The 25,637-nt window shown below is 36.9% G+C and overlaps 1 long non-coding RNA gene across 1 annotated transcript in view; it reads right to left on the bottom strand.

The window, feature by feature from the left end:
• The window catches only part of LOC144320118 (uncharacterized), a 43,533-nt gene extending 27,344 nt beyond the window's left edge, over positions 1–16,189 (bottom strand). The window contains exons 1-3 of the long non-coding RNA XR_013385701.1: positions 12,168–16,189; positions 11,783–11,999; positions 3,457–3,526 (exon numbers count right to left, since the gene is read on the bottom strand). This is a non-coding gene — a long non-coding RNA (uncharacterized LOC144320118). The remainder of the gene's footprint in view (positions 1–3,456; positions 3,527–11,782; positions 12,000–12,167) is intronic.
• Positions 16,190–25,637: the final 9,448 nt, after the last annotated feature.

Here is a 25,637-nt window from a genome sequence, read left to right as displayed (position 1 = left end):
CCTGGACCTGTAGAAATACATATACATCCAGAATACATGTTTCTCAATGAACTAAATGACATTTTACTTAACAGGGATTAAGTTGAGCTCACTTGGAGCTAAAAGACAGGCAAGAGGAAGAAGAGGAAGAAGGGCTAATGCTTTATTACAAAGCAGAATAGTAAGGGAGATGATGATGAAAGAGAGCACTGGAGTCATCCCACTTGGATGTGAACCAGTCTTGTCACTGACCATGTGGCTTCAAACACAACAGCACATGTGTGATAGGGTTTTAAATGAGCTAATATATGTTCAGTGCTTAAAAACCACAGTTCACACAGGTTCTCTATACTGTCATCTCTATAATCATTAGCTATTAGTACATAAAAACACTGTGAAATAAATGCTATGATGAGAAAATTGAGGCACTCGACCCAAAGTTACACACATAGTGAATCACTTAGGAATTGAAGCCAGGGCCTGTGATGTCCACTAAGCTGTACTGTCTCTTAAGCTGTACACTTTGCAAGCCGGGCAAAGGGATTCTTATTTAACATCACAAAATTAAAAATTAATGATTTCTCATCAGGGACCATAATTTCACACATTCTTTTATATCTTAGTATGATACTATACCCAGGTAAACCAAGCCATTTTCATAAGTGCTGACCTGCTGGCCCCTAAGCCCATTATCTCCTTCTGAGTCTGCATATTAAAATGCAATTCCTAGCTCCCCACCCCAAACCTATTAAATCAGATTTTCTGAAGTCTACATTTTTAATAAACTTAAGAGTTTACATTTTTAACAAGCTCCCACACACATACACAACCATCCCTATCACCACCCTCCCGCCTATAATTCTCATGCACCCCAAAGTTGGGAGCCATGGCTATAGATTCTATCTATCCAATTTTGTTTTGTTCTTTATATATCCTTAATAAGTACCTGAAATGTTCTCAGTAAGTTTCAAAACATCAAGTTCAAAACCTAAAAAAAGGCATTACTTGTCTTGGCTTTTACAAACAACACAGTCTCACGTAAAAGTGCCGAGTCTGTGGAAGGTACAGGTTGCAGAAGTCCCATTGCTACCATTTATCCAGACTGTTTCCATTAGGAAGGGAAACATTAACTTCATAATTATCCCCACATCCCCAGGTCTGTGGTAGTTCTTTTAATCACTTGTTAGGACGAAAAAGTTAACTCTTTCCTACCCAATGCATACTTCCCAGATACACAGAAGCAAAATGGACTTATCCTTGTTACATCAAGGGCTGCCCTGGTGACCTGTGATCTGGAGATCAACTGTTCAGAGTGAACACATCTGCCAGATACAAATTCCTCCTTCCTCCCTCACTGTAATGTCACTACAGAGGACTTTGTATTTCTAGTACATTTATCACTAAATTACTAAACAAAAATGTGTGCATTTCTAGAATAACATTTGTTATTCTAAACAAAACAATTGTTTGAATCAGTCAAAATGCAAAAAGACTAATTGACCCATGAACTACCCAGTCTCACGACCTCCACAAAAGTTCACAATTCAATCATGCAACTGGACTCTGGGACATTCAGAGACCACATACTGAGAGTATAGTCTTATTCTAATAACACAGCAAAAAATAATTCCTAAGCTCTGCGTTCAGTGTTTTTCATAATTAACTGATACAGTGAAAAGTACTGGGAAGAAGGGAGAAAGCTGCTCGCCTTTGAAAAATGACAGTGAGTTCACAGCAAGTTTGCTGTGGTGAAATCTATAGTATGCAATTTACCAGTGCCATGGCCCTTCCCCTTGGGGTTCCTGGCCCCCAACCAGCTTGCATGTGACACCCCTCCAGCTGCCCACCCTTTGCTGATACAGTGGCAGTTACATAAATAATATTTCAGTCTGCTGGAAGCTCTGTGGGATTTTCTTCCAAGACAGCACTTATGGGATTTTAGTAGAGGACTGGGTGGAAGTAGGGGAGCAGAGGGGCGAGCAGGAAGAAGGCGATAGAATTACTTCAGGTTGAAAATGAAAAGAAGTAATATATGCAGCTGGCCATTCCCAATTAAGCAACAGCTCCTTGGTTAGCAGTAGTCTGAACCTGCAGCATTTGGGTTGTTTTTCCGCTGAGCTATTTAAGATGTTCATTAGTTCAAAAAGAAATCAGCAAGCAAGCTGCTAATAAAGGTAGTAAATTTGCTTCTATACCAGCCTGATTATGGAGCATTTTTGGCTTATTATCTTATTTAATTGTCTAAGGAAACTAATTGTTTTGGCTCATTTGTTGAAGTTTATAATCTTGGATCATTTTCTTTGCTTGCAGAGCAATCCAGAACATTTTGGCATTGAAGAATGTGTAGTTGATCTATGAGTATAGACTTTTGAATATGCATTTTGACTGTGGTGGAAAATTTATTTATTCAAAAGCTCATTAGTTTATATTGGAATGTTCCTTAGATGGAAATCAATAAAATATTCTATAGGTAAAGGTGTCTCTGTGCATAAGGAAAGGAGACACCCAACTCACTGGATCAGGATGGATCAGAAACCTTCTTTGCCCCAGTAATATACAGTTCATAGACAATACTGTGCTGGCGTTAATAATAATAGGGAGGAGAAGAAGGAAAAGAAAGAAGAAACTGAGAAAGAATCAAACAAATAGACTTCCCAATCCTTCAGATCTGGGGTGAAATTATATTCTGCTACTACCAGCTCTGAACTTCATTTTTCTTCTCTTTAAAGTAGTTACTGCCTCACAAGGTTGTTGAAAGAATTAAATGTGCTAAAGTATATAAGGCTTCTGACCCATAATAGAGCTCCAATGAAATTCGTTCAAGTCAGAACTAAGGTTGCCAGGTAAGATACAGGACACCAGATATCTCAGTTTCCTATTGCTCCTATAACAAATTACCACAAGCTTATCAACTTAAACCAAAACTAATAACGTTATCATACAATTCTGGAGGTTAGAAGTCATTTGTTACTGCATGGCTGTATTTCATCTGGAGACTCCAGGGAAGAATCTATTTCCTTGCCCCCTCCCCCACTTTTTTAAACTACTAGAAGGCACCTATATTCCTTGGCTCATGGCTTCTTTATCTTTAAAGCCAGCAGCATAGCATCCGCTCTACTCTTTGACCTCTGCTTCCATCTGTGTATCTTCTTCTTTATAAGGACCCTTGTGATTATCTGACCCCTCAAGATAATTCAAGGTAATTTCATTTGTAGATTCTTAATTTATTCATATCTACAAAGTCCCTTCTGCCATATAAGGTAACAAACTGACATATTCTGGGAATTGAGACTGGAACAATTGTGGAAGCCACTGTTCAGCCTACCACAGCTCGCTCTCTGGCCTCCAAAGGCTTTTTTTCACATCTTATAGAAAACACATTCACTCAATCACAATACTTCCGAGTGTCTCAATCTATTATAGCAGCAATGCATTTCAAAGTCTAAGTATCTTCAACTCAAAAGTCCTAAATCTCACTTTAAATTTTATATGGGTCATAAGTCTCAGTATGATCCATTTGAAGCAAAATTCCTCTCTATCTGTGGATCTGTAAAAAAAAAAAAAAAAAAAAAAAAGTTATGTGACCCCAAAATACAATGATGAGACAGACATAAGATAACAATTATATATTTGACAGATGAATGCATAAATGAATTTATAAATAAGTTAATGGTTTTTAAAAGGCCATGAATTTCTCTATTCTCTAATATGTAATCATATGCAAAAGAACCAACAAGGCAGATTAATTCAATTTAATTTGACCAGTATTTATTAACTGCCTACTTTGCTTTCTGAAGTCAGGATTGATGTGAGACATATAACAAATACGAGAGCTTAGTCCATTCATTTTAATGAATGAATGGACTCATTCATTCTTCACATGGGCCAGGCAATGTGCTTGATGCAGAGTTGTTATCAGAAACATCTTGGCAATGGGAGTACCTGGGTGGCTCAGTGGTTGAGTGTCTACCTTTGGCTCAAGTGGTGATCCCAGGGTTTGGGGACCGAGTCCTGCATTGGTCTCCTCGTAGGGAGATTGCTTCTCCCTCTGCCTGTGTCTCTGCTTTCTCTGTGTGTGTCTCATGAATGAATAAACAAAGTCTTAAAAAAAAAAAAAGATAACAATTATAGTCATTCCCATTCAAAAGTAAGGGTGAGGGGTAAAATGAAAAAAAAAGAAGAAGAAGAAGAAGAAGAAGAAGAAGAAGAAGAAGAAGAATCATCACTGGTTCCAGGCAATACTGAGATAGAACTGGAAAAAATTAATTAGGTTTCAAGGCCTGGTAATAATCCTCTGTGGTTCTCAGCTTTATCCTCTGGGCCCCCACTTCCATCCTTGGGCATGAGGTTCTGCTCTCTGGACAAACAGCTCTGCTGCCTAGATTATTCTTCCTTTTTTCATGAAGTGGAGATCATATTTGCAGCTGAGTAACTTTTCTAGTCTATTTCCTGCAGGCAGAATTTTGGACTATAGCAGCTTTCATTTCTTCTTTTCTCTATCCTTTTTAGTCCAAGTTGGCAGTACTTCTGAAGACAGAACGTCCTCGAGAACATTGTGCGTATACCATATATGTATTATGGATTCCCTCCATTAGACGAAAGGCTGCTCCACAGATCCTTTCAGATCATTTTGGCTCTATTTTTTATTTCTCCTGAGATGGCTGAAAGGATCCATGAGTCGAATGCATAATCTCCTCAAAGGGACCTCTACACGATTGAATACTTGGACCTTCTGATCCTTCCAAGGAATTAGTGAAAGGTTGCTGAGCCACACCCCAGGCTTTCTCTCCAGAGCATGCTTTCCTGACAATCTCCTAACTGCATCTTTGCAATATGAATAGGCTAAGAATTTTCTCAATAATCAGTTCTTTTTTCTTTTTTGCTTAGAGTTCTTCCCTCAATCTCTCTCTTTACTCTCACATTTTACAATAAGCAGCAAGAAGAAACCAGGCTGTGCCTTCAACACTTTAGAGATCTCCTCAGTTAAATACCTAAGCCCATCACTTATAAGTTCTGCTTTCTATATAACAATAGGACACAACTTAGCTCAATTTTCTTTCACTATATAACAAAGATTCCCTTTACTTTAGTTTCCAGTAATACCTAGTTAAGTTCAAATTTCAGGTTAAAAAAATGAATAACATTTAGTACAAGGAAGTCCCAAATATTACCTGGGACACACTGAAACTAAAAAGTTAATACTATTTATCTGAAATTCAAGTTTAACTAGACATCTTGAATTTTTATTTGCTAAATCTGGTAGTCTTCATGAATGGTTATGAGAGAACAGGAGACAGAATGAGAAAAAGCTGAAAATGAAGAAAATAGAAGAAATGCACTACATAAGGCTGTGTCTGGGAAAGCAGACCTTATTAGGGAGCTATGGTAGGAAACTGAACAGACAAGGAAGCAACTCTAAAGGTTCAGAGATGGTGAGGTATACAGGGAAGGGAATTAATCCTGAAAGAGCTAGAGGCACTGAAAATGAACACCTTGCCTCTTTCTTTAGCTAAGGGTCATGCCTGCCAAGAGAACTTCATTTTAGCAACACTTATCTCTGGAGGAAGAAAGGTACTCTTCATCATTCTCTAGGCTTCTTATACTTAGAGACACACAACACACACACACTCTGCATGTGTGCAAATTGGAGTACATCTCTGTGCATGGCAGCACCATGGTGAGTTTTGTCACTTATTAACAGAAAAGTTTTCCTCAATGGGAAGCCAACAACTTTTATGCTCCAAGTTTATAGACCACATTGAATTTATTCTCATTTAATTTGCTACCCGGAATTTAAGTATGGGTCAAGTTGTCCCACACACACAATTATATATGTGTGTGTATATATTTATTTATTTAATTTATAAATGTATACATACACATATATACAATGTATATATACTTATATTTCTATTGTGTATAATGTACTTATATCATGTGTGTGTATATATTTATATTGTGTATAATGTATTTATATTCATATATATAACACACATATATATACATATATACAAACACATACATATATTATGTATAATGTTACCTTATTTATATGTGCCTTTTCCAAAGCAAAGGGAATTTGAAGTGTATCAATGGCATCTACTGCACTTAATTGTTTGCTTCACTGCCCTTCCAACCTCCCACTAAAAGCAGGAGAATCCTTCACTTAAACTTCTCTGCCACTTGAGGAGAGTAGAAGGAAGACCACTTATCTTGGAATGGCTTTATAGCTATTTCAGGTATGAACCACCTTTGCTCAGTGGTCTTCAAGGTAGAAACTGAACAAGTTGGGATGGGAAAACATGATTGCTTCTTCTCCTGATTGTTCCTGAATGCAGTTTTCAGGAGAAGATTCTTCCTAACAATAATATCACATGTTTAGTTCTTTGTGTGTCAGGAGGTCTTCTAAACATTTTACATATATTGAATCTCAACAGAACCCAATAAAGAAAGTACTAATGTCATCCTTATTTTATTAATGAGAGAATACTGAGACACAGGTAGATTAAATAATTTGCCCAGGGTCACAGTTATGAATGGTAGTCTGGGTCCAGAATCTAAGTTCCTCACCAGTCTGCACCCTGTCCCTTCCACTATTTCAAATGAATTTCTAAGATACCAGGCACACCTATAACCAAACATGAGTGACAAGACTCATCTAACAGAAGTAAACAGAAAGAACTCTAGTTTATGTGAGAAGATCTCAGTTTAAGCACTCTTGCTGACTTAACACGTGGAAAAATTCCTTAGTTCTTCAGTATAAATATTTTTAAAAATAAAAGCCAAAGTCAAAAGTGGAATGAAGCACCCATAAGCACAATTAATACATTCTGGCTCTTCAATACAAATGATTGCTTTAAAAGTAATTATGTTTAATATTGAAAAAGTATGATTAACTAGACAACTTTATCCACTGCTGATCAAAGTGCTAGCAAAATGGATTCTCCCTTCTTGCAAAGCACTTGGTCAGAATGATTCAAAAACATTTCATACCCTTTGATCCAATAATTATCAGACCGTCCTAAGAAACTCTTAAAGAACTTTATAAAGATGTTCATCAAAGCACTACTATACACATTGAATACGCAAACTGTGTATAATAATACTCTCTATTAAAAATAATGAGTTCTCATGATACTTTAAAAATTGACCTTTTGCTTAAAATCATTCCTTGACTTTCTCAATATCACTGAAGGCCAGAGATCATTCCAGTAAGGTAGTGATGAACTGACAGTCAGAACTTCAGGTTGAAAAATTACTTTGTTGTTCTCTTCTTTCAAAAAAAAAAAATTACAGGAAAACAAGATCAAGCAAGGAAATTTGTTTCAAAGAAGCCCCTTGCACAGAACATCCTGGAGTTACTCATTTCATCCCTTTCTCCTACTCTGCCTTCATCTTTGTCTTGGTATCAAAGAGTCTTCAGGGTCAGAGTGATGACACAGAGCAAATCTGCAAGATCCACCTTCATCTAAGAAACATGGCATTCTACATCCAGGTAGCAAACAGTTTTACAAAGATTTCGAATATCCACTAACAACTTTTTAAAAGTTTTTTGGTTTTTTTTTTTGTTTTGTTTTGTTTTTGTTTTTGTTTTTTGTTCAGAGTATCAAGACACTCTTTCTAAGCTGTTCAGATTTCTTCTCATTTGGATAGAGGGAATGTACATAGGAGAATGTTAAATGCTTACAATATTCAGAGAAGAGAAACAGCTGAGATTAGAATTCCACATTTTAGATTTAATCTATAAATTCACATCAGCATCATATCCTTCTCTTGTCAGTTTACATGTACAAATTATAATACAAAGGGGTAGGAGCGATCTAATCTTTAGACAGGTAATCATATGACCAGCCCTTCAAGAAAGAGTTATATCTTATGCAGGCAACAGACTGTAATAGACTATGCTCTCTCAGCCCTTCTCTAAGGCTCTGAATGTTGGCTGTACACATCAGTTGATCCATTAAACTAAAGTTAATGATCCTGCCATGAGTACTCATATTCTGAGCTTAATAACAGAAAAAATTCCTGCAAATGACTGATTCTACCCTCTGAGATGTACCACATGCATTTTTCTAAGCCATGAATTCATTTATTCATACACACGCAAACACACGCTATAGGGTCATTGTGAAATTACCTTGAGTCCTTCTTGGTAAGTAACTGGTAAAACCCTTCATGAGCCATGGGTCAGAATTATCTTCACACAGACCCCATCTGAATCCCCTTTTCTCCAACCCCCCATCTTGATTTACTGTTCTACTTCCCTTTTACTTCTTCTACCTCATGCTGATCTGAATTGGAAAGGATTATTCCTTAGATAAAGATTTTTACACAAATTTTTTCAAGTAATATATACTACTGATCTCATTATTCTTTTTTTTTATAAATTTATTTTTTATTAGTGTTCAATTTGCCAAATTCCCCTTCCCTATCTCTAAAGTTGCTCAAAGGCCTTAATGTGATTTCAGAACTTCCACTGACACACATCTCCTACTCTAGTCCCTCCAACTCAATGCTCCTTCTATCCTGGTGTATGCCCTGCCAATTAGTTAAGATTATTCCCACCACTATGACCATGGCAGGACTTTGCCATATAACCACTTCCAGCTCATTCCTTAACAGAATTGTCCTTAATTTTGGTGAAGTGTTGGATTTATTTTGAGTAAAATTTCATGCATCCTGATTATCCCAGGAAAACATAACTTAAGACCACTTTCTAAGTAGCCCCACAAGTACAATGGGTCCAAAAGAATTTTTCTCTGTCATGGGGAGCATAAGGAAAAAAAGTAAAAGCTGGACAACTCCAACCAAACTTAGGGCCCTCCTGGCACAGAGTTTTCCCTGTGATTATTCACAAAGGATGGATGACCCCTTGCAAATTATTTAGCATCTGATATGATGCAGAAAAAATGAACTAATTTGAGTATCCCAGCTTAGAAGTTTGACTTACTAATTAGTGGTACTGATACTTGTATTAATACATCACTTCTATAATTACCATGATGCCACCTGAAAACATACTAAAGATTTACAAACCTTTCCAGAGAAAATAGTAATCATATTAATAAGTATCATTTATTTAATTCCTATCTTCTTCCATGGATTAGTTATATAAAAACCTGCAAAGTGAGTCATTTATCCATTCAACAAATATTTACTGGGCTCCTACTGTGTTTCAGGCACTGAACTAAGACTCAGGTTGCAAAGGTGACTATGACACAGACCTTGATGAGGAGAACATACTGCACCATAAAAGATGCTCATGTGAGTTGCAAAGGAAGGTGATAAACTACCAGGGGAGATCAGAAAGGGCTTCTTTGAGGAGGGAGCATGACAAGAAACTATTGCACAAGTCCAAGCACTGAGTGACTACAAGTAGAACAAAGACATTGGCAGTGTGAATAAAGAGCTTGTGGTGGCCAACTGGATATAAGGAAGGAAGGTAGAAAATCTTGACCTACCAGATGAATGACAGTGCCAATATCCCAACTAGGGCCTATTTGAGCAAATTTGGGAGTAGGTAAAATAATGAGTCCATCCTTATCCTACATTTAAGGAAACTGAGTCTCAAATGGCTAAAGATCTTTTTTTTTTAATTCAAATTCAATTTGCCAACATATAGTGAACATTCAGTGCTCATCTCATCAAGTGTCCTCCTTAGTGCCTGTCACCCAGTCACCTCACTCTCCTCTCCTTCCACAACCCTTTGTTTCCCAGTGTTAGGAGGCTCTCACAATTTGTCTTCCTCTCTAATTTTTCCCCACTCAGTTTCCCTCCTTTCTCTTGTAATCCCTTTCACGATTTCTGATATTTCACATATGAGTGAAACCATATGATGATTGTCCTTCTCCAATTGACTTATTTCACTCAGCATAATACTCTCCAGTTCCATCCATGTCGAAGCAAATGGTAGGTATTCATCCTTTTTGATGGCTGAGTAACATTCTATTGTATATATATATATATATATATATATATATAGAGAGAGAGAGAGAGAGAGAGAGAATAGAATATATTGTATATATATAGACCACATCTTCTTTATCCATTCATCCGTCGAAAGACATTGTGGCTCCTTCCACAGTTTGGCTATTGTGGACATTGCTGCTATGAACGTTGGGGAGCAAGTGTCCCAGCATTTCACTACATCAGTATCTTTGGGGTAAATACTCAGTAGTGCAATTGTTGGGTCATAGGGTAACTCCATTTTTAACTTCTTGAGGGACCTCTACATTGTTTTCCAGAATGGCTGCACCAGTTTGCATTCCCACCAACAGTACAAGAGGATTCCCCTTTCTCCACATTCTCTCCAACATTTGTTGTTTCCCGACTTGTTGATTTTAACCATTCTCACTGGTATAAGGTGACATCTCATTGTAGTTTTGATTTGTATTTCCCTGAAGTCAAGTGTTGTGGAGCATTTTCTCATGTGCTTGTTGGCCATGTATAGGTCTTTTTGGAGAAATGTCTGTTCATATCTTCTGCCCATTTTATGATTGGATTGTTTATTTCTTGGGTGTTGAGTTTGATAAGTTCTTTATAGATCTTGGATACTAGTCCTTTATCTGATATGTCATTTGTGAATATCTTCTCTCATTCTGTAGGTTGTCTTTTAGTTTTGTTGATTGTTTCCTTTGCTGAGCAGAAGCTTTTTATCTTGATGAAGTCCCAATAGTTAATTTTTGCTTTTGTTTCCCTTGCCTTGATAGATGTGTCTTGCAAGAAGTTGCTGTGGCCAAGTTCAAAAAGGTTGCTGTCAAATGGCTAAAGATCTAATTAAAAATCACACCAGTGATTAATGGCCAAGCTGGAATTCAAGTATATTTTGGCTGCCACCAAATTTATGTTCTTTTCATTGATCTACCTGTTTTGTTAGTCCTTTTATAGAAAAACTCAAGGTGTAACATTTAAATTTTGTTGAAGAGACAGTAAGGGGTATTTATGAAAAGCAAACTTAGTTTCCTTTCTGTCCCTGTGCTCACCAGAAAAGATACCAAATCTGAAACTCTTTTTCTCTTCCCACCACTCCTTAATCCCTTTGTGCTATTTTTTCTATTAGATTCCCTACAGAACACTGAGCCCTGAGAAGGAAAGGCATTAGATGCTTCTCACACAGCTCAGGATAATTATAATTATCTACAAACTACATATTTACACTTGTCTATATTGCCCAATTTTAGAGTCTTAATAAAGTTGTGCACTTGTGTTGTTGTTTTCATGGAATTCAGAGGGAGATGCAGGTTGTAAAGTCAGCACTAAAGAGAGCATACATCTGCTGACAGAACTCCCTTATAAATTTTACACACTGAGTGGATTACTAAATTTAGATTTCAAATTAATTGACCTTTTCAGAAGGTTGGAATTACCGACCACATGAAAAAAAGAGGTATACCTCTTTTACCCCATTTTTAAAAATTGCTACAACCCTTTATACTTTGCTGGAAGATGGTAAGTCACAAATCTTGAACCGTCCCACAACTTCTATATTGAATCTCAAATCTAAATGTGATACTAAAGGATAAAATTGTTCAGAATTGAAAAGTTTCCCCTTTTTACCCAAAATCTATTTGTGTAAATTATATAAGTAGAACTCTCTTGTTAAATTAGAGGATGTCCAAAAGAGCTGCACAAAACTTCAAAATTTTACTCTCTGAAAGTTTTTAAGAATCCTTTGAAGTCATTATGGTAACCTCTTAATAATAACTACCCAATTATACAGAAATAAGTACTTCCATTTATCCCTGTAAATTTTACCAAAGTTCATTTATGTGAATACAGTGCAAAGATTAATATTTTTATTCACCTGATTTGTTAATACTGATGAATACAAATTGTTCGTTGAAAATGCACTATGAAGGTGCCTGAGTGGCACAGTCACTTGAGCATCAGATTCTTGGTTTCAACTGGACTTGTGATCTCAGCGTTGTGAGATCAGGCCCTGCATGGGGCTCCAAGCTTGGTGCAGAGTCTGCTTGAGATTTTCTCTCCTTCTTCCTTTGCCCTTCCTGCTAGTGCTCTCTCTGAAAATAAATAAATGAATGAATGAATAAATAAATAAATCTAGAAAGAAAGAAAGAAAGAAAGAAAGAAAGAAAGAAAGAAAGAAAGAAAGAAAGAAAGAAAATGCACTACAAAGAAAATGCCCCCAGGAGAATTATAAAATAATTTATTGAGAAATGGACTCTTACCTCAAGAAAGTTCTTAATAGTTAACAAAAGGAAAATCTTCTAATAAAATCCAAAAATTGCAGTATATCATTCCCTGGTTTATCCAACTACAGATGACTCCAAAAGCTAATAATCTGAGGATGAGTCACAAGATGAAAGACAATAAAACATGATCATCAAATGTAAGTATGAAAATGTGACATGTTCTGGATTTATCCATGTCATTTATAATAATTTCTGCTTATTGTTTTCATTCATTCAACATATATTCACTGAGTTTAAACTTATTTTACTAAGTACATCTAGTTCTTCATGAAATACCCAGAATCATCGGAGATATTTTACCCAAAATCCATCTTTATTCCTGATACTCATATAGGAAAATTAACATTAAGTATTTGGGCACTGAAGCTGCTTGAACAAATTGTTTTGAGGAATTGAAGATGAACACCTTTGAGGAGCTTATTGTCTAGTTGAGAAAAACTAATCATAATAGAAAAACAGATTAGGTACTATAGTTCAGGCTACTTCTAGTTTCTCCTTGGATTTAAGGGAAATAATGCCAAGTGATTTTGAGGTACAGATCAAACAAAGCAGAGGGTTAAGAATAGTTCTGATAGTGAACTTTCTCCTTTGCATTCTACACAGTGCCCTAGACCAAATCAGGGCATTTTTGATGGAAAAACCAAGCTTTAGGGATTTGAACAAAGATTTGGAAGAAATCCAGGATTTAAGGATTTAAAGATGGAGGAAGAAGAAACAGAGAGTGGTCTGTCCATGTTGAGACCCTGAACTTAGGAGCTGAGTGCAGAAAGGGAGGCAATGGCAAGGCACGGAGCTTCCCAGGGGCAGTGAGGTCTTCAAGAATGAAGAGTGACTTGAATGAGAACTATAAACACCACATTATGCAAAAGGATACAAAGCCCAGTGTAAACTCTGGGCTTACTCCTAAGAGCCTACGTAAACTTTTTTTTTTCTCTGAGGTGCTAAAATGAGTAATAGCACATATTTTCCCACAGACAACCTTTGTCAATCACGCAACTTATCTGGAAACTAAAATGGTAAGCCCACAGAATTAGTGTTTATACAACTCTAGTCCCTAGACTGGGTAAAAAAAACCTGTAAACCTATCAGTGGTAACAGATCTCTTCACCCTCTGTACACAAATTTATCCCACCAAGGATCACAGTCATTCAAAATCATCCAAGTGTTATGGGAGAAATACTGCTCAATATAGAGATTTCCCACCAGTATATTCTTAGAGAAAGACTGAGAGTTGCTTGTGATTCAATTAGTTGGGACCCAAAGTCTAGGCTTGCTCCCTAGAGACCCAACCCTGAATCAACCAAATATTATTAAATGTGATACCAAATATTATTAAATGTGATATACAAGGTGCTGTGCACAAGAGTTGATAAATAGCAGGTTACATTTTGCCTCACTCCTAAAACGCAACTCGTGTTGAACCCATTAGTCACATGACACAATACTCAGCACCATTTTTTCTTTTAAGTATTTACACATGGATCTTACACCCTTCACACAAACTAACTCAAAATGGATCATAGACTTTAATATAAGGCACAAAACCTTAAAACTCCTGGGAAATAACATAAGGGAAAACCCAGATGACAGTGGATTTGGCAACAACTTTTAGATATAACACCAAAAACATGATTCATGAAAAAAATCATTGATAAGCTAGATTTTATTAAAAACTTTTATTCTGTGAAAGTCACTGAGAAAAGAGAATGAGAAGGCATGCCACAGACTGGGAAGAATATTTACAAAATGCTAATCTGATAAAGTTTTGCTATTCAAAATACATGTATTCAAAACTCAATAAGAAAATAAGCAATCCAATTTAAAAATGGGCCAAAGACCTTAACCTGTATCTTATCAAAGAAGATATTCAGATGGAAAATAAGTATATGAAAAGGTGTTCCATATCATATGTGATCAGGGGAATGCAACTAAAACAAGATACCACTACACATCTATTAGAATGGCCAAAATCCAGATACTGACAACACTAATGTGGTGCAGTAGGAACTCATATATTGCAGGTGGGAATGCAAAATGATGCAGCTACTTTGGAAGAAAGTTGGTGCTTTCTTACAAAATTAAACATACTATATGATCCAGCAATCATGTTCCTTGGCATTTACCCAAAGGAGCTGAAATTTGTGTCCACATAAAAACCTATTCAGAGATATTTATAGCAGCTTTATTCAGAATTACCAAAACTTGGAAGCAACCAAAATATCCTTCAGTAGGTGACTGGGTAAATAATCTGTGGTACATCCAAACAATGGATTATTATTTAGCACTTAAAAGAAATGAGCTATCAGACCATGAAAAGACACAGAGGAATCCTGAATGCAAATTACTAAGGGAAAGCAGCCAGTCTTAAAAGGTTACACATTGTATGATTCCAACTACATGACAAAGGCAAAACTATGGAAACAATAGATCAGTGTTTGTCAGGGGATGGGGGAAGAATGAATAAATGAGGCACAGGGGATTTTTTTTTAATACGCTGAAAATACTCTGTATGATAACATAATGATAGATACATGTCATATAAATTTTCCAAATCCATAGAATGTACAATGCCAGGAATAAACCCTAAGATAAACTATGGGCTTTGACAGATTATGATGTGTCTATGCACGTTCATCAATTTTAACAAATGTACCATTCTAGTGAGTGATGTTGATAATGGGGAAAGCCATGCATGCATGTGTGGCAGGGAGCATATGGGAAATCTGTATCTTTCTCTCAATTTTGTGGTGAATCTCAAACTGTTTTAAATAATAAAGTCTTTTTTAAAATGGTCAATAATAGGGCAGCTCAAGTGATTCAGCAGTTTAGTGTCGCCTTCAGCCCAGGTGTGATCCTGGAGACCTGGGATTGAAGTCAGGCCCCCTGCATGGAGCCTGCTTCTCCCTCTGCCTGTGTCTCTGCCTCTCTCTCTCTCTCTCATGATTAAATAAATAAAATATTTTTTTAAAAAAAAAGTCAATAATAGGCTGAAACAGAACAACAAAATTTGAAGTACCAAAACACTGAAGCTGAGTTTACCAACTTTCCCTCCAGATCCCCTAGCCTAGATTTAAAAGTAACCTAAACTCCAACAGTGAGCACTTGGCACACAGACAAAGAGCTCCTGAAGCCTTCTAGTTCTGCCTAGAGGAAGGGGAAAGAGCATGAAGGAGCTCTGTTTTTTCTTTTTTCCCCTCCATCCTCTTACCTCTGGTCCCAAGGCAACCCCTTGGGAGTAGCAGCACTGACTGTGGCAGAAGTTAGAGGCATATGCAGGTGCCTAAAATTCTGAAGCAGGGAAATGTTCCACTCTGATCAAAAGAGCTCTGACTCCAAGAGAGTAGAGTAAACCTCTGTCTGTCCAGTTTTCTGTACAGAGGATGCAAAGGACTAGGCCAGATTGGAAAGTACCTCAGAAGTTGTGGAAGGGAAGAGATTAGGCTAATAATGCCATAAAATTATCTTTTGATTCCTAGACTCAATCCTGATCAGTATATGTGTGGATCTGATCCTTAAAAGCATTCCAAAGCTTTAAGAAATGAACTAAATAATATATCACCACATGGGTCCTATACTAGTCACTGAGTGGTATCCACACGGGACAGATTAGAAAAGCACAGCAAAGGATTTTTAAAAAGAACTACCAAGGATGCCTAGGAGGCTCAGCAGTTGAGCATCTGCCTTTGGTTCAGGGTCTGATCACAGTATCCCACATCGGGATCCCTGCATGGAGCCTGCTTCTCCCTCTGCGTATTTCTCTGCCTCTCTCTCTGTATCTCTCATGAATAAATAAATAAAATCTTTTTTTAAAAAAAAGGAACTACCATTAAAACAACAAGACACAAAATATTTGTCTGAAATCAACTGGGTTAGCTGGATGCTGACACAAAAACAAGCATTTTTCATGGGACTTAAAGCAGACTTAGAGTTTCATCACATAGCATCAAAATATCCTGGATACAATCCAAATTTCCTTGGCATAAGAAGAACCAGGAAAAACTCAACTAGCATGAAGAAAGACAATCACCAGATGCTATCACTGTGATGATAAATGTGTTGTAAATATTTGGCAAAAACTGTTAATACAGCAATTATAGAAATGTTCCAAAAACTCAAAATGGATGAAAAGATATACAGTCTCATAACAAATAAGATGTATACATGAGAAACAAATGGAAATTGAAAAAAACAGGTTAATTTTTTAAGCCACTAGATGGGTTCAATAACAGAATAATAATCAAGTAAAGAAGAGCTTGATACCTGGACAATAGAAATTATCCAATCCAAATAATGGACAGAAGATTGAATATTAGCAAAGCTTCAGGAATTGGGGGATAATATCAAGAGGATTAACATTCAGCAAACCCCAAAAACAGAAACCCAAAGAAATTTCCATTCAGAAAAATTGTAAACTGCTAAAAACCAAACACAAAGAAAAAACGTAGTGAATGCCAAGAAAAAATATGTATTATTTATAGGGAACAACAAATTGAAAGGCTACAGACTTCTCAGTAGAAATAATGGAGTCCAGAAAGAACTAGAAACATTACTAAAGTTAACAAAAATAACTATCAACTCAGAATTCAATATCCAGTATACTACCTATTAAGATTGTACAATAAAGCAACGATAATCAAGACAGTGTGATACCAGTCAAATTATAGACACACAGATCAATGAAATAGAAAACACTCAGAAATATGGCTCATTTTTAATAGGTATAAAGAAAATGCAATGGAGAAAAGATAGTCTTTTCAAATTGCTCCAAGGGCATTTTCACACAAAAGGGAAACAAAAGCAAAAATGAACTTCTGGGACTTCATAAAGATTAAAAGCTTTTGCACAGCAAAGGAATCAGTCAACAAAACCAAAAGACAACCAACAGAATGGGAGAAGATATCCGTAAATGTCTTATCAGATAAAGAGCTAGTGTCCAAAACCTATAAAGAACTTATCAAACTCAACAGCCAAAGAATAAATAATCCAATCATGAAATGGGCAGAAGACATGAACAGATATTTCTTCAAAGACAACATACAAATGGCCAACAGACACATGAAAAAAAAAATTTCAACATCACTGGGCATCAGGGAAATACAAATCAAAACCACAATGAGATACCACCTCATACTGGTCAGAATGGCTAAAATTAACAAGTCAGGAAACAACAGATGTTGGTGAGGATGTAGAGAAAGGGGAACCCTCTTACGCTGTTGGAGGAAATGCAAACTGGTGCAGACGCTCTGAAAACAGAATGGAGGTTTTTCAAAAAAGTTGAAAATAGAGCTACCCTACAACCCAGCAATTGTATTACTAGGTATTTACCCCAAAGATACAAATGTAGTGATCTGAAGGGGTATCTGCACCTCAATGTTTATAGCGACAATGTCTACAATAGCTAAAATATGGAAAGAGCTCATATATCCAACAACAGATGAAAGGATAAAGATGGAATAGTAGTCACCATAAAGGATGAAGTCTTAACATTTACTTGGATGGAACTGGAGAGTATTATGCTGAGCAAAATAAGTCAGAGAAAGACAATTATCACATGGGTTCACACACATGAGGAATATAAGAAACAGCACAGAGGATCATAGGGGAAGGGAAGGAAGACAGGAGGAAATCAAAGGGAGACAAACCATGAAAGACTCTTAACTATGGGAAAAATACTGAGGGTTGCTGGAGAGGAGGTGGGGGGGATGGAGTAACTGGGTGATGGGCATTAAGGAGGGCACACGATGTGATGAGCACTGGGTGTTACATGCAGCTGATGAACTACTGAACTCTACATCTGAAACTAAAGATGTACTATACGTTGGTTAATTGAATTTAAATTAAAAAAAAACTATTCCAACACAATTGGTTGATAATCCATATGCAGAAAAACAACTTTGACCTAAATATTATCCCTTGTATAAAAATTAAAATCAAAATGGAGCACATATATAAATACAAAACATAAACCTTTTAGGAAATATGGGGAAAATCTTGACCTAAGTTAGGAGAAGAAATTATAGACATGACACTAAAAGCACAACCCAAAAAAGAAACAAATTAAATTTTATCCAAATTTCAAACTCTTGTTATTAAAATGACTGCTAATAAAAAGATACAGACCAATGGAAAATTTTTGCAAATCACATATTCAATGAAAGCTCTATACCTTAGTACATAAAAAAATTCAGAGATCAATGGTTAGAAAACAACCCAATTTAAAAATTGACAAGGGTTGCCTGGCTGGCTCAGTCAATGGAGCATGTAACTCTTGATCTTGGGGTTATAAGTTAAAGCCTTACATTGGGTACAGAGAATACTTAAAAATAAAATCTTTAAAAAATAAAAATAAAAAAATAAACATGGACAAAAGACTTCATGAAAGATAATATTCAAAGGCCAAAAAGCCCAGGAAAAGATACTTAACATCATTAACCATTCTGGGAAATCAAATTAAAACCAGGATGCTTGACAATATACCACTATATACTAATTAGAATTAGGTGACAGGCATTAGGAAGGCATGTGATGTGATGAGTACTGAGTGTGATATGCAACTGACAAATTACTGAACACTACATTTGAAACTACTGATGTACTATATGTTGGCGAATTGAATTTAAATTTCAAAAAAATGACTAAAATGAACAATACTGACAACACCAGGTGCTGACAAGAATAGAAAGCAACTGGAATCCTTGTACACTACCTGAGGAAGTACAAAATCTTACTGATGCTCTGGAAAATTTGGTAATTTCTTATAAAGGTGAACATACATCTATATATCATCCAGTAATTCACTCCTACTTATTTACCATAGAAAAATCAAAACTTATGTTCACACTAAAACCTGTGCTTGAATGTTTATACCAACTTTGGTCACAATAACCAAAAAAAATAAAATAAACAAATGCCTTTCAATGGCCAAAAGGATAAACAGAGTATATTATGACCATACAACACAATACTATTCAGCAAGGAAAAGAAATGAACGATGGATACATGCAACAGTATGGATGAGCCTTAAAGATTTCAAAATCTGCATACTATATGAGTCTGTATATAGAAAATTCTGGAAAAAGAACTTCATGTAGAGAACAGATCAGTGGTTGTCAGGAACAAGGGGTGAGAAATGGGTTTGACTACAATGAGACAGCACAAGAGTGTCTTGGAGATAACATATCTTTTCTGTATCTCAATTACCCTGGTATTTACATACATCGACACGTGTACTAGAATTCATACAACTGTATTTCCCAAAAAAAGTAAGTTTTACTAAATTTTCACTTAAAAAATAAAACTTACAAATATACACACAGGTCTCCAAGGGCTGAAAGTCTAATGGAGTGAGGAAGACAATAGATTTCACCCACATACACAGTCTGGTCCAGAGACTCAACTCAATTCAAGCTTTCAATTACCATTCTCAGGCTTGGGCATTGTTATCAGTAAATATTAATAAATAGCTAAGAAATGCGACATGTAGCAGCCAGAGAATAAGAAACTAAATAGCTAAGAAATGCTGTATGTAGCAGCCAGAGAATGGCTCACTGATATAGAATCTACCACCTTTAACCCATGATGCCTTCTGAGTACTGACATTTAATGTTAAGGGGAAGAAAAGGAGGATCTATACCTCCATTCCTGCGATCAAAGATCACTGTGAATGAGAGCAAGAGTATATACTATGCCCACTTAGGGGTGGTACAGGAGCAGAATAAGAGAGTGCACATGTGAATCCACAAAAACTGTATACTGGGTGAAGTCAATGAGGAATGATTAGGGATGCTGAGGCATCTGACTTGACCCCATTTTTATAGACACATTGGCCAGGCTCTCCCACCAATTCCAGTGAGGGGAAAAAGTGGCCCACTGGCCCTTGTTGTATAATCTTACCTCTGTGCACAATCCATTATTTCAAAAGCAAGAGTGTCTCCCAGGTCTCAAGAATATACTTTGACTACCATGTTCTCTGTTTTATCACTAAAGATACTCCTTTCCTTTCTAATAAGAATCTGCTAGAATAATTTATGTTGCTAAATTCTTCAGTTTTGGTCGTAAACACAGTGTAACAACAACAACAACAACAACAAAAAAGTTTTGCTCTGTGAGAAAACAAAACTCTGATCTTATTTTATAGACATGGGCAATGAGACCTGGAACATACAGGTTACAAAAAAGAAAATGAGTAAGACAAATACCCTGACTTCAAGGGCTTAGCAAAGGACAAAGAATTATAGTCTGTCTTAAGTATTTAAGTGACTGGAGAGAGAATTACTGCAGGAGAGGTAACATCTGGAGAAGATAGGTGTGGTAAGGTGACATCAAGGAAAGCTTTATCAAAGATAATCTTTTAGCCTTTCTTTTATTCTAACAATTGCCATTTACAGAGTATTCTCAAATCTTTCAGGCACAGAGCAGATGAGGACTGTAGGTATCCACTCAAACTGTATTTTTGGTTTCCAGAAGATAAACTGAAGAGTTAAGTAACACTACCTATGGTTTGTTCAATCACTCTTTTTCCAGAGTAGGTACATAACTCCTTTCCTTTCCAGCGAGACCTCTTAAAACAAAGATGGATGTTTGGGATGAAGGTTAAGAGATAACTTATCTCAGGCCAAGCACTTCCGACACTGTTCTAAGACACTGTGTGAATCAGAAAAAAAGACTACCACCCGCTGTCTGAATTATTGCTAACTCTGGTTTCTTCTCTCTCTCCTCAAATTCAGTCACATTATTTCCCTTATAATAATGTATTGAGAAGCTATTTATATCACAGCCTAGGAAAGAAATGTCATTCCAACTTTTAAAGTTTTCATTATGTAAAATTAATTAAAAAGAAAACCACATGCAATGTTCTATGCTACCTCCTAATCCCAAGGAAAAAAAAATTCTGTAATTTCATTTTAATATCAACTTCTGGAAAGGAAACTTTAGAGAATCTTCCAGAGTTGAGTTATTTGGGGGATCTGAACCATTGCTTTTTCTGTTTTTCTCCAAATCTATGGTATTTATCAATGTAATAACATTTTTTCATGACTAGTTCCATCTCAAAGTTAATTACTTAGTTGTTATCACTTGTATCTTTTATATACTAATTAAAATCAGAGCCACACTTTGTTGCATTCCCACTAAGTATCAGGCATTTCGTTGTTCCCATTTTATAAATGAGAAAACAGACTGAGAAAGATGAAGTTACTTGCCCATGCTGGCATATAGTTGAGATCTGACAGGAACTCACGTTTATCTGTCTCAAAGGCTTTTTTTTTTTTTTTTTAAGATTTATTTATTCATTCCTGAGACACAGAGAGAGAGAGGCAGAGACACATGTAGAGGGAGAAGCAGGCTCCCTATAGGGAGCCCAATGCGGGACTCTATCCCAAATCCCAGGATCTGGCACAGAGGAAATAAGCTAGGCATTAGATGTGAGACAAGTTTTTATTAGGCTTAGGAGGAATTTTAATGCTTCAAATCACGTGATAGTTGCCAAGAGACCATTCTTAAATTAAAAGGACCAAAACTATAGCATTTGCTTGAACTACCATCACAAAGGAGAGACAACAGAACAGTTAAAATACAGTGGGGAGGGGGATCCCTGGGTGGCGCAGCGGTTTGGCGCCTGCCTTTGGCCTGGGGCGCGATCCTGGAGACCCGGGATCGAATCCCACGTCGGGCTCCCTGCATGGAGCCTGCTTCTCCCTCTGCCTGTGTCTCTGCCTCTCTGTCTCTCTCTGTGTAACTATCATGAATAAATAAATAAAAAAAAAATCTTAAAAAAAAAAAAATACAGTGGGGAGGGAGAATGTGTCCAGTTTGATTCCCCCAAACAGGTACATTTTAAAATTATGAAGCAATATTTGACAAAGCGATACTGGTTAGAGCCAAAGGAAACCATCTAAAGTGGTATTAAGGCATTAAAGATACAAAATAGTGTGATAGAGTTGTTGTTTTAAAGTTGTGTGAGAAAAAATAGTGCTTACCTATGGAGGATGCCTTGTAATCATGGAGGAAAGTGAAGGAGAATTACTTTTCATTTTATACCCTCCACACTCATTGAATTTTTACCATGTGCATATGTTATATTTATAGTTAAAATGTCAATTAAAAGCAATGATTTCATTTACTTCTAGATATAAAGGAGCCTTTTAGAAAATAAAAATTTCAGCCAAGCCTCCAGTTATTTTATGTACTTCTAAAGAATCAGAATAAACATAACTGATATTGTTTTCACAAAGCAATTGTATATTCCTCCTTTTACTATATCAATCCATATTAAGGAGAAAAGAAACCATGGTCTATTCATGAAAATCCCTCTCTGCCTTGGATTGTGCCTAACTGGTACTTCTATCACTACTGTACAATTTAGGTAGGATTCTGAAGCAGCCAGGACTGTGTGCCTTATGCTATGGCCCTGCTTGGGATGAAGGCTGCAGGAAGCAAATTGATTGGTCTGTGCACAGGAAGATCTCATTTGCTGACAAGGGAGTTCTAGGGTAATGCCAACACTGTCACTGAAACCTGCAACACAGATCCTCAAGCTCCAATTATCACTCATTTTCTCCACCTTCTTATCACTTGTGTTTGACAGCTGTTCGGTGACAATGAAAGAAAGGTTTTCCATCTCTAGGTATTATGCTGGTTGGCCAGATTAACCTCTGGAAAGATTTAATTATCTTTGAGAGGGCAGTCCCTCTGACAACATTCCTTTATCTATCTTGTCCAAATTGGTATTTGCTTCGGTGATTCTCATCCCGAGACTTAGCTCCCCTGTCACCCGTACACTGTGAGTGGGCTTCATCAAACACCAGAGGCTGAGCCTCTTTTCAGGAAACGTTAATTCTGTAGCTGCCTATTTCCAGCTTTATCTTGATACACAGAAATGTGCTTGAGGTTGTCTATCAGGATAAGCATTAAAATTAGGTTACAGAAAAAAACAGGTCACAAAACTGCCTGTATGGAATGAGCCCTTCAAAATGAGTGTGTGTGTATGTATCAAAGTAGTACAGAAAAATGCATGAATACTATCACAGTGACTGTCTGTGTGGTGGGATTGCTGATTCCCTATTTGCTTCATGCTATTACATTTTCTGATTTCAGGATACATATATTGCTTCTTTATTCACAAAATTTAAAAAGCTATTTTAGATATTTCAGTATTATTTCAAAGTTAAGGAATTTTTAAAGATGGTTGGGGGTGCTTCCTAACTTGAGAAATAGCTCTATAACACCCTTATTTGGGGATTGGCAGGTATGATATCATACCTTTTTCTAATTCTGACTCATGGGATTGCTGGAATTGTTTATTTGAAATTGGTCTACTTTCTGTTTTTCTGATTGAGTTTCTAAGAAGAAAAGAATGGAAGACTGTGTGGCATCAATAATTGAATAGCATGGAAACTAGGCAAGAGTTCATTATTCTGTAGACAAACTAAGTGTGCATGTGGGAAGATGTGTATAAAACCTTCTCTAAAAGGTCTAGTGGGCAAGGGTTACAGTCAAAGCAAATCAACTATCCCAGGAGCCCTCAGCTGGAGACGGTAACAAACCCAGGATAAGGAGTGTTTTCTCTAGTACCTACTCTAAACTGCCTTTTTTACTGCATGCTACAGGCATTCCCTAGTAGTAGAGCATCAGATAAACCTAGGGCTTTCAAAGCAAGCATCTCTTCTCAGCACACTGCTGGCCATGAAGCTGCCCAGAAGCAGAGGAATGAGAAAAATGATCAGAGAGGTCTCTACTCAATACCCAGATGCTGGCATTTGGGAAAGTAAACCTGGGATCCTTCTACAGCCAACATTCTGAGGATTATTGCATCTCTGTAAGATATCAGGTTATGTTAGGGTTTGTGGAGATCCAAGGAATCATATTGTGGTCTCTTGCCTCAGTTTAAAATCTAGAATGACTGAGAAGTTGAAAAGTTGAAAATCAAGATGTCACCTTTGTTTTTGATAGAACTATTAGAGAACATGGCTTAGGTATGGCAATATTGAGCTTCCTGAAACTGAACCCCTAATTTCAACAGCTCCACACATGCAGACATGGGCAATACTGGAATTGGAGGGCTGTGTATGCTGGAGGCACCCCTATACATCTATATCATGGAAGAGGACATCAGACTGCTTGCTTCTAGAAGCAGGCTGATCCCTGGTACAGAACAAAAGAGGGAGGAATGGCCACGTGAACATACCTACCTCCTTTTCTCAACTTGCCAAACTGCTAATAGAAGTAGTATGTGAGGAGGGCTGGTAGGGCCAGCTGTGGAGAGAAAATAAATCCCTTGATAGAAGAGAGAGTACAGGAGAATACACTGCTCATCTGTAGTTTGGTCTTACTTACATTCTACTGCTCAGTACCGTATCTACCTCTAAAACTGGGAAACGGGGCTGCCTAATGAAGAAATTAGACTTCCATGACCTTATACTTATAAGGGCTTCCTGGTCCAAATTAGTGATAACTTAGTAATGCTGATCTGTTTTAATCCTTAGGGAAGGCCTTTTCCCACATTCATGGAGCTTGAGAAATAGTTAACTTAATACCTCTGGTTTCATCCAAGTCTCTAGTTTCTTTCAAAGGTATCACAATTCACTGCATATGTTTTTTTTTAAAAAAAGATTTTATTTATTTATTCATGAGAGACACAGAGAGAGAGAGAGAGAGAGAGAGAGAGAGAGGCAGAGACACAGGCAGAGGGAAAAGCAGGATCCATGCAGGGAGCCTGACGTGGGACTCGATCCCGGATCTCCAGGATCACACCCTGAGCCGAAGGTGGCGCTAAACCACTGAGCCACCCGGGCTGCCCTCCACTACATATGTTAAGCTAACATGAAGTTAAAACCAAAAAAACTATGAATAGGATTTTAAAATGGACTAAAACATTTTAGAGCAATTTAGAATCGTTAACCTAAGGGGAAACAAAAAACAACTCTGAAAAACTAAATGCTAAATCATTTGTAAAAGTTAGTTAATTAAACAGTCAAGTAAGAGCAAAATTAGGCTGGATTTATAATTTTCTTCACTGAAAATACAGTGGACTAGAAAATGGCTCAGCAATTTGATCCATATCATGCAATTTGTTCATATCTGTTATTCTAATAGATTATTCACTTTAAAACTTGAGTCATGTGTGACAGAATATAAATAAATCAAACTCAGATTAGCTGCCACATTTGGAAACTGAGTCTGATATGTGCCAATCAGAGGTGGTAGTGAAGTGTGGATATATTACCTACGGTGGCTTGAATCTGCCGAATGAATGTATTCCCAATTGCTGTGGTCTGAATAGATGTTCCCCCACCCCCAAATTCACATGCTGGAATCCTAATGCCAATGTAATGGTGTTAGTAGATGGGGGATGATTAGGTTATGAGAAGGGAGCCCTCACATATGGTACCAGTAGTACCTTATAAAAATGGCTATAGAGAGGTCCCTAACCCTCTCTACCAGGTAAAG

Source organism: Canis aureus, chromosome 9 (assembly GCF_053574225.1).
Source record: "Canis aureus isolate CA01 chromosome 9, VMU_Caureus_v.1.0, whole genome shotgun sequence".
In the NCBI taxonomy this organism is placed as follows: Eukaryota; Metazoa; Chordata; class Mammalia; order Carnivora; family Canidae; genus Canis; species Canis aureus.
The sequence above is the reverse complement of the archived record's forward strand: the minus strand, read 5'-3'. Positions and strand labels throughout refer to the sequence as shown.